This window comes from Prosopis cineraria, unplaced genomic scaffold, assembly GCF_029017545.1.
Source record: "Prosopis cineraria cultivar Desert tree isolate PC_DT_omini unplaced genomic scaffold, ASM2901754v1 PC2, whole genome shotgun sequence".
Lineage (NCBI taxonomy): Eukaryota > Viridiplantae > Streptophyta > Magnoliopsida > Fabales > Fabaceae > Prosopis > Prosopis cineraria.
Genome location: NW_026555333.1, coordinates 19,755,169 through 19,762,945, shown reverse-complemented (window position 1 = coordinate 19,762,945; position 7,777 = coordinate 19,755,169).

Genomic DNA, 7,777 nt, shown 5'->3' with positions numbered 1-7,777 from the left:
ACTATTTATTAACCAGGCCAGTGTGAAGATTATTATCAACAAGCAAATAATTTTCAAGACTAAATTAAAAACTAGTGTGATCGGTTTGTGCCTTTTAAGCATCTTTTCAATGTTCGATGAAAAAACATTATTTAACAGAAGATAACATTTTAAATGACATTTAAATTCTTTAAAAGATTAGTCTTACGATTGTTAGTTGTGAAGATGTCTTGTACAATAAAAGAAACTAGTGTGATAATATTTTTTTGTGAGAAGTAAAAGTTTAATTCACTCTAGTCTTAGCTATGCTATCAATTTTACCTTATATTAAGGACGAATGAGCATGAATTACCTAATTGACATACTCCCTCCCATCCTTAATATAAGGAAAACTTTGCAAACATTTTTTTGTCTTTAATATAAAACAATGTTAGATTAACTTTTTTTTTTTACTAATTTTATCCCTTGTTTATTTATCATAGTTTGAATTCTTATACATCAATTTATTATGGTTATTAATTTCAAAGGTGGGGTAAAATTGGAAAGTTGCATGTTTTTCAAAACAATTTTAAAGATATAATTAATTATTATTTTTTTAATAAGCATCAAGTATGTTCAGTTTATCCTCATATCAAAAGGACAGAGGGGGTATATAATTAATTGTCTCAAATTACATTAACAAAACATCACAAAGTTGGTCACCCCATTAAATGTCATCGAGCAGCCCCCACCAAAGACCCAAGTCAACATGTGGTGATGCTTTCTATGTATCAATCATAATGAAGAATAGCCATAAGTTTAATTTGGTTTGCTACTTGTTTTCAGCATCATCGTCTTAAGAAATTTGAGGATTTTAGATGCATCGATTATTTTCGTTTCTCACACATAGTCACACACCACCAAATACCCTTTTTGTAATGTATGTGGGTGTGAGATGACTGCTTTACGTAGAATTTGATTTGGGCATCAACTTTGAAATCTTGACTTGTACTATTACATATCTTGCAAGATTTAGTTATTATAGACATTAAGAAAATTTATTAAGTTGATTATTGCTCCCTTCAACCTAGTTTGTAAAATATGTTTTTGACAAAATTATGTATATATACTAATATATTTTATTAAATATACTTGAATAAATGAGTAAATTATTCTTTAAATTTTAGGTCCAGTAGCACTATAAAACTTAAACTTGTTTATTATGAAAACTATTCCTTCAAGTTTTGAAAACAATGCAATATGGCTCTTGTCATTAACCAAAAAAATCATTAATTGATAACAAAAGAGCTTCAAAAATTACAGAAATTAACCATTTTTTTTTATATTTTCCTGTAATTTTTGGGCTCTTTTTTTTTGTAATTTTTGGGTCTTTTTTTTATAATTTTATATATTTTTCTGTCATTTTCTACTCAACTAATGATCAATGTTAACTTTTGTTAACAGTAAGGGTTAGATTGTATTATTTAAAAAAATTGAGGGAATAATTTACACAATAAATAAGTTCATGTTTTATGATATTATTGGACCTAAAGTTCATGAGATAATTTATTCATTTACCCAGTATAATTTACAATATTATTTTTAAAAAAAACATTAATATGAATTTTTAAAAATATTCTTCATTTAATATAACCTTATTACTTGTGAAACATTGAATAAAGAGAAAGAAACCATAATAAGGAAAGAAGGATAATATTAGAATAAGTATAACTAATAAAATTTTATTTTTATCAAAATATTTTATATTTTAAAACACACCAAATAATCTTCAAAAGTATCTTATAAACAAGGATTGAGGGAGTATTTACTATCATTGTGTAAAAAAAAATGTGCCTCTTTTTCTAAAATACCCTTCTTTTAAGGAGAGTATAAAATATGTTGGGAGATAAAGAGAGTAAAAATACTGTGCAAATTAAATCAAGAATAAGGGCTGAGCCTATTGGCAAACTATTTAAACCCATTTTTTTATGCTTGAAGTTTAAACTAACTGGGCTATTTTGGTTTTAAAATTCCTTTAAATACTTAATCTTTTTAAGCCTTAAAAAACGGATTCAAACTACTCATTTAAGTTTATATTATTATAACACATGAAAATTGTGGTATTTTATATATTTAAATTAAATATAAATTTTAAAATATATATTTGTACTTTAAAATTAAAATTTATATTCATTATTTTGAATTTTAGAATGTTTTAGTTTATAGTTTAGAGGCATAAATATGTGATACTATAATGCCAAATATTTAATTTTAAAAATTAAACAATAAAAAGAGCTTTTATGCATCCTTCTAAACTTAACCAATAAGGATTGGACTTGGAGAAATAATTAATTTTGGAATAAAAAGACTTCTATGCCCAAGCCCATACATAAGGGTCAGGTTCATATAAGTTGAACTCGCTTGTTTTCCAACTCTAATGAAGATAATTTAAAAAAATATTATTGAATAAGGAAGAAAAAGAAAATGGATGTTTATAATTTGGACAAAAACAAATCACTCAATTAGATTTTATATTTAGGATGAGAGAGTATGATTTAAAGGTATTGACTCAATGGCAAAGCCACCTTATGCCCAAGCGAGCCATCGGTCCCAACCCTGCCTAAAAAAGCACTCCAAAAAAAAACAATTGTCATCTCCTTAGGTAAGTAGGTACGTAGGTATATCACCCAAGCACCCATTCAAAATTTATTGAAAATTTTGCTCTTCTAAAAAATAGTTCAACATAAAATTGCATCACATATTAGTATATAGTATTCAGCATTTTTTGAAAATAAGTACAATGATAAAATAAAACCTTAGCTCAACAGAATAACATTTAATTGTATATATTAGTTTCTTTTTGAAATATATTTAAAAAAAATATACCCTTAATTATTATAAAAAAAATTAAAAACCTTCAATAATATGTACGGGTGAAGGATTACCGAAAAATAAATAATACATATACACATATTTTAGCCCTTGTATTGACTTTGCCGGATGTATGACAAGAATCATGAATCATGAATCATGAATGGTTTCTTACTCGAAGGCCAAATGTGACACTTCAAGAATGTTGTTTGGCGTAGTTTTCCCAGGTTGGAAATTAACGTGCATTTATAACCAACAAAAGCACTTGATAGTTCAAAAAAGTAATCATATTAATGTGAAAGCTACGATGCACATGCACATATAAATATAATTTGTCTCTCTCTCACACACACACAAAGTACATTTACTGTCATTTAAGTATTGGTGTTGGTATTTTATTGGATTACAAATATATAAACATTTAAAATTTGGAGTAGAAAGTGGGGTTTGATTAAGTGAAAATGCCCCCATCGTTTTCTGACTTTGACTGTGTTTTAATTGCTTGGGTTGGCTGCTATTTCTGATAATAACGTTTCTTTCTTTTACTATTTTTCTGGTAAAATTATTTCTTAAATTAGGTCCATATTATCTGTATTATAAAGGATTTTGAAAATAAAATATATTATTGAAATTACATGAAGAGTTAATTTAAACTTTGTGCAGATTTTATATTTTATAGTAATACCAATTTTTAATAAATTGTTTATATTATTTTTAGGAGGAATGACATTAAATGATCAAAATATATTGAATTAAACTTAAATAAGGACCAAAGGATTTGAAAATCCAAAATAAGAACCAGATATCCTTTTATGAATTTCTGAAATTTTGGCATTCTTGTTTTATGATTTACAACTATCAAAATAAGAATTTGCACGTGAAATCCACTAGCTAATGTGTAAAGGAAGAACTTGTCAAATGTATCACCACTTCTAGAATTGCTACTCTCATACCCTTATTTACAACCCAGCTCAAAACACAAATTTACAATTGTAAGATTGGTTAATTTGTGCAAAAAAGATTTTCACATAATGATATATTTGACAAGTTTATCTTTTATAATTAGTGAATGTCACTTGGAAATTTTTGCTTTGTAAGTTGCAAATCATAGGATGAAAGTAATAAACTTTTATTTTATATCAATTCACTAAAGGATCTTTAGTTCTTATTATGGATTTTCTAATCTTTTAGTCCTTATTTAAGTTTAATTCAATCTTTTGATCATTTAATATCATTCTCTCATATTTTTACTATTTGATGATTTCATGTCATTTCAATTTAATTTTTCAAATGTACTTTAAAGTTCATCTTAATTATAATTTGATCTCTTTATTGTGTTTTATTTTAGTCTCTTAATTTAAAAAATTATTCAAATGTCTTCTTATCTCAACTCTCAAGCGCTATCAAATTAAAATGCTTGATACAAATGGATCAAAGAAACAATTGCTTGATGCAAAATTAACGACTTTGACAGCGCTACAACACAATGGGATGAAGAACAAAAATGAAATAGATAACAAGGGCATACTGATTTGATAAAATCTATAAATGAAGACATCATAAAAAATGCATAATTATTTTTTTCTCTTTCTCCTATTTTTTTGAATTTAAATGATAATTTTACCCTTAAACTAAATATTCAAATGTATGTGGGATTCTAAACTTATTTTTGATGGAATGTTTCCTTTTAACCTTTAAAAACAGTATTACGTCGCCTCTATCATTAGCAAAAGTTAGTTTTGACTATAAATTGATCAAAAAATTATTAAAAAAAACCTTAAAACTTACAGAAAATGATTAAAAAAATCCATGGCCTCTTTTAATTTCCTGTAAAATGGAAACGACTATATGAGTTTTAAGCTTTTTCAGCAAAGGAGGATATGAATTAAATCCGTAAGTTTATACTCCCCTTATCAATCTGCTTATTATAAGGTACTTCCAACATTTTGACACTTCCTAAAAAATGTTGTAACATATGGTATACATACATACATACATACATACATACATACATACATACATACATACATACATGTAAAGATACCCAACATTTTAATTTTATTACCTCTATTATGAAACCTCCCCTCATAGTTTATGAAATTAATATTAAAATTTTGAGGTGTAAAAATAAAAATTCATTAAATACTTATGCATAACACTTTATAATTTGGACTGAGATGGTATAGCCTAGAAGGCAGCTTATATAAAGGACAGAAAGGAGTACATATTTATATGAAATTTCCCAGAAGTCATATTGTTTGTAAGTCTTGAACAATGAGGCTAATTAATCTCAAACTCTACATGTGTAACCTAACATGCCAGCAATATAGTTAGTAAAAGAATTTAGTAATCTCATTTCAACTACATATTAATTTGAACTTATTGGTAATAATTGATGCAAGGAAAAGACCTTCCAATCAAAAGTTTGAATTTAAACTTCGGTTTTTGAATTTGACTCTTTTCCAGTGCAAAAATGACATTTTTAAAAAATAAGAATGTCTATAAGGTAAAATTTTAAATAAAATTACTTTATTTTATTTTTCTAGAATAAATTATACATTTATTTATTTCAAATAATCAAAATAATTTTTATTTTTGAAATAATCATCTAATTTCTCAGAGAAGACAGTCGTAAAAGAATATTTGTGGATTAATTAATAATTTGGTTTTTTTTAATGGCTAAAAAAATTCATACAAAACCTAACGCTAAATGGATTATATTTGTGGGGGTCGCTTTCAATATAATATGATGTATGACTATGAAGTATACTTGTGAAGTTATTATGAGTCTTAAGGCACTCAAATGACCTTTAGAATGTGGCACAACTGTGATGCCATCAATTATTTGAATTCTTTTGAGTCTCAGTTGATCACTACCCTCCCCACAATCTCTTACTCAGTTTCTTATCCTCTTATATTCCCTAAAAGCCAATGTTGATTTTTAACATATCATGACTTAGTTTTTAAATATGTTATGAATTTGATATTTTAAATTGATAATGATGTGCTGTTTCTAGTTAGATTGAATGGGGGAACAAAACTCTAAACAATTCATTTTAAACTTTGGTTAAATGCATAAGAATCATACTAGTATATATATATATATATATATATCTTCCCTCTAATCTTATTTATAAGTCATGAATGAATGTCTTTAAATTTTTTATCATAAGTTTCCTCTTATACCTCCTATTAATTTAAATGATGGTGAGAAAAGCACTTTCTTCATTTTTTTTATTATATGTTTTTATAAACAAAAGTGACAAATTCTTACATGGATCGATACACCATACTATCCATACTATGACTAACAAAACCAAGCCATATTAGATGGTCATAAATATAAATTGATTCTGTTATTGATGATGATAAAGAGAGAAAAGATAAAAAATTAAAAAGGCAATTTATTCCAAAAAAAATCATTAAAATTTTATTTGATTAAATTTGTACAATTTTATTTAGAGTTGTTAATTAGAACCAGCTATTGAAAAGTTAAGGCCTAAATGGCCTTGCTCTTTTAAGCCTAATTGTATCTCAATGCTCTATTTTGCACAACTTAGCCCTAGCCCTTAGGGTTAAAGGATTGGCCTTGAGGGCTTCTGTTCCCTTTTTTTTTTTCATTTTCAAATTAAAAATTTGAAAAATATATATTTAAAATCCCCAAAAAATATTACACATAACAATTAGTGTGAAAAAAAAATTTAAATCAATCCACACAATAAAAAATAAAAACATTCCAAAATCAACCTGTATAACAATTAGACTTTGCTAGCATCATCAGCTAAATTTTAATAATTTTTATTATCATCAGCATTAATAAAAATTGATCCATTTTCTTGTAGAGCCTCATCAGTGGCTACAGTGTTACTTTTAATGTAATGTTTTTTTTTCATATTGAATTATATATATATATATATATATATATGTATGTATGTATGTATGTATGTATGTATGTATGTATGTATAAGGACTTAAAAGGGTTGCCATGACTCCAAAGGCTGGCCCTTTTATTTTTGAGACAATTTATCATTTTACACCTTAAAGTAACAACCTAGCTCTAGATTTTTTTGGTCTTAAAATAGCTGGCTTAACAAACTTGGCCCTAATTGATTGTTTTAATTTTATTGGACAAAACATGAAAATGTGGTACATCCAGTCCATACAAAAATTTCTCAACAAGAATACAAATTTCAAGAAGTATTCATTATATTTTTCCTAAATTACCACTCATAAATGGATTGTATCATTAAATTAGAGGACAAAGTGAACATTAATTATAAGGATATTTTAATTCAAACCTTTTAATTTCATACATAATTATTAGGTTTAACTAACTTTTATAAACCGTATGAGTTGATTATTTTTCTCTTATAAATATATTTGAAAATGGATGGAGTATGTCATTGAAATGTGCATATTTAATTAAAATAAAGTTAAAAACTTATTAAATTTTTATACATAGTTAATGAATTTTAAATTTTTTTTTAATTTTAATAAAACATGCTAGAAGTGGCTTTATGAATGGAATTGAAGGAGCATATATGAACATATATAAATTTCCAAAGGAACCACCTTGTGTATTATTTTCCAACATTGATTTTGATAAAATTAAACATGTTCGTGTAATTTAATCAAAATCAATTTTAAATATATAAATTATCATAAAAAACATAATTTTTTAAAATGTAAATGTTGATAAAGTTATATATAATATATATTTTAACTCTTGCTTGTAGCACACTTTGCATTAATTACCTATATATTATATTTCAATGATAGATGTGTTCCACAATTAACTTTTAACCATTATGCTGGCTTTTTTATTGTCCATGGGTAAATTGAATTAATGATGCCTCTTCCCATGGATTCAACGCTAAGAATCCCATGCATGTGTGGAAGATATTTTCCTTTTCCGTGCACTGATATTTTTGTGACATAAGAGAGAGAT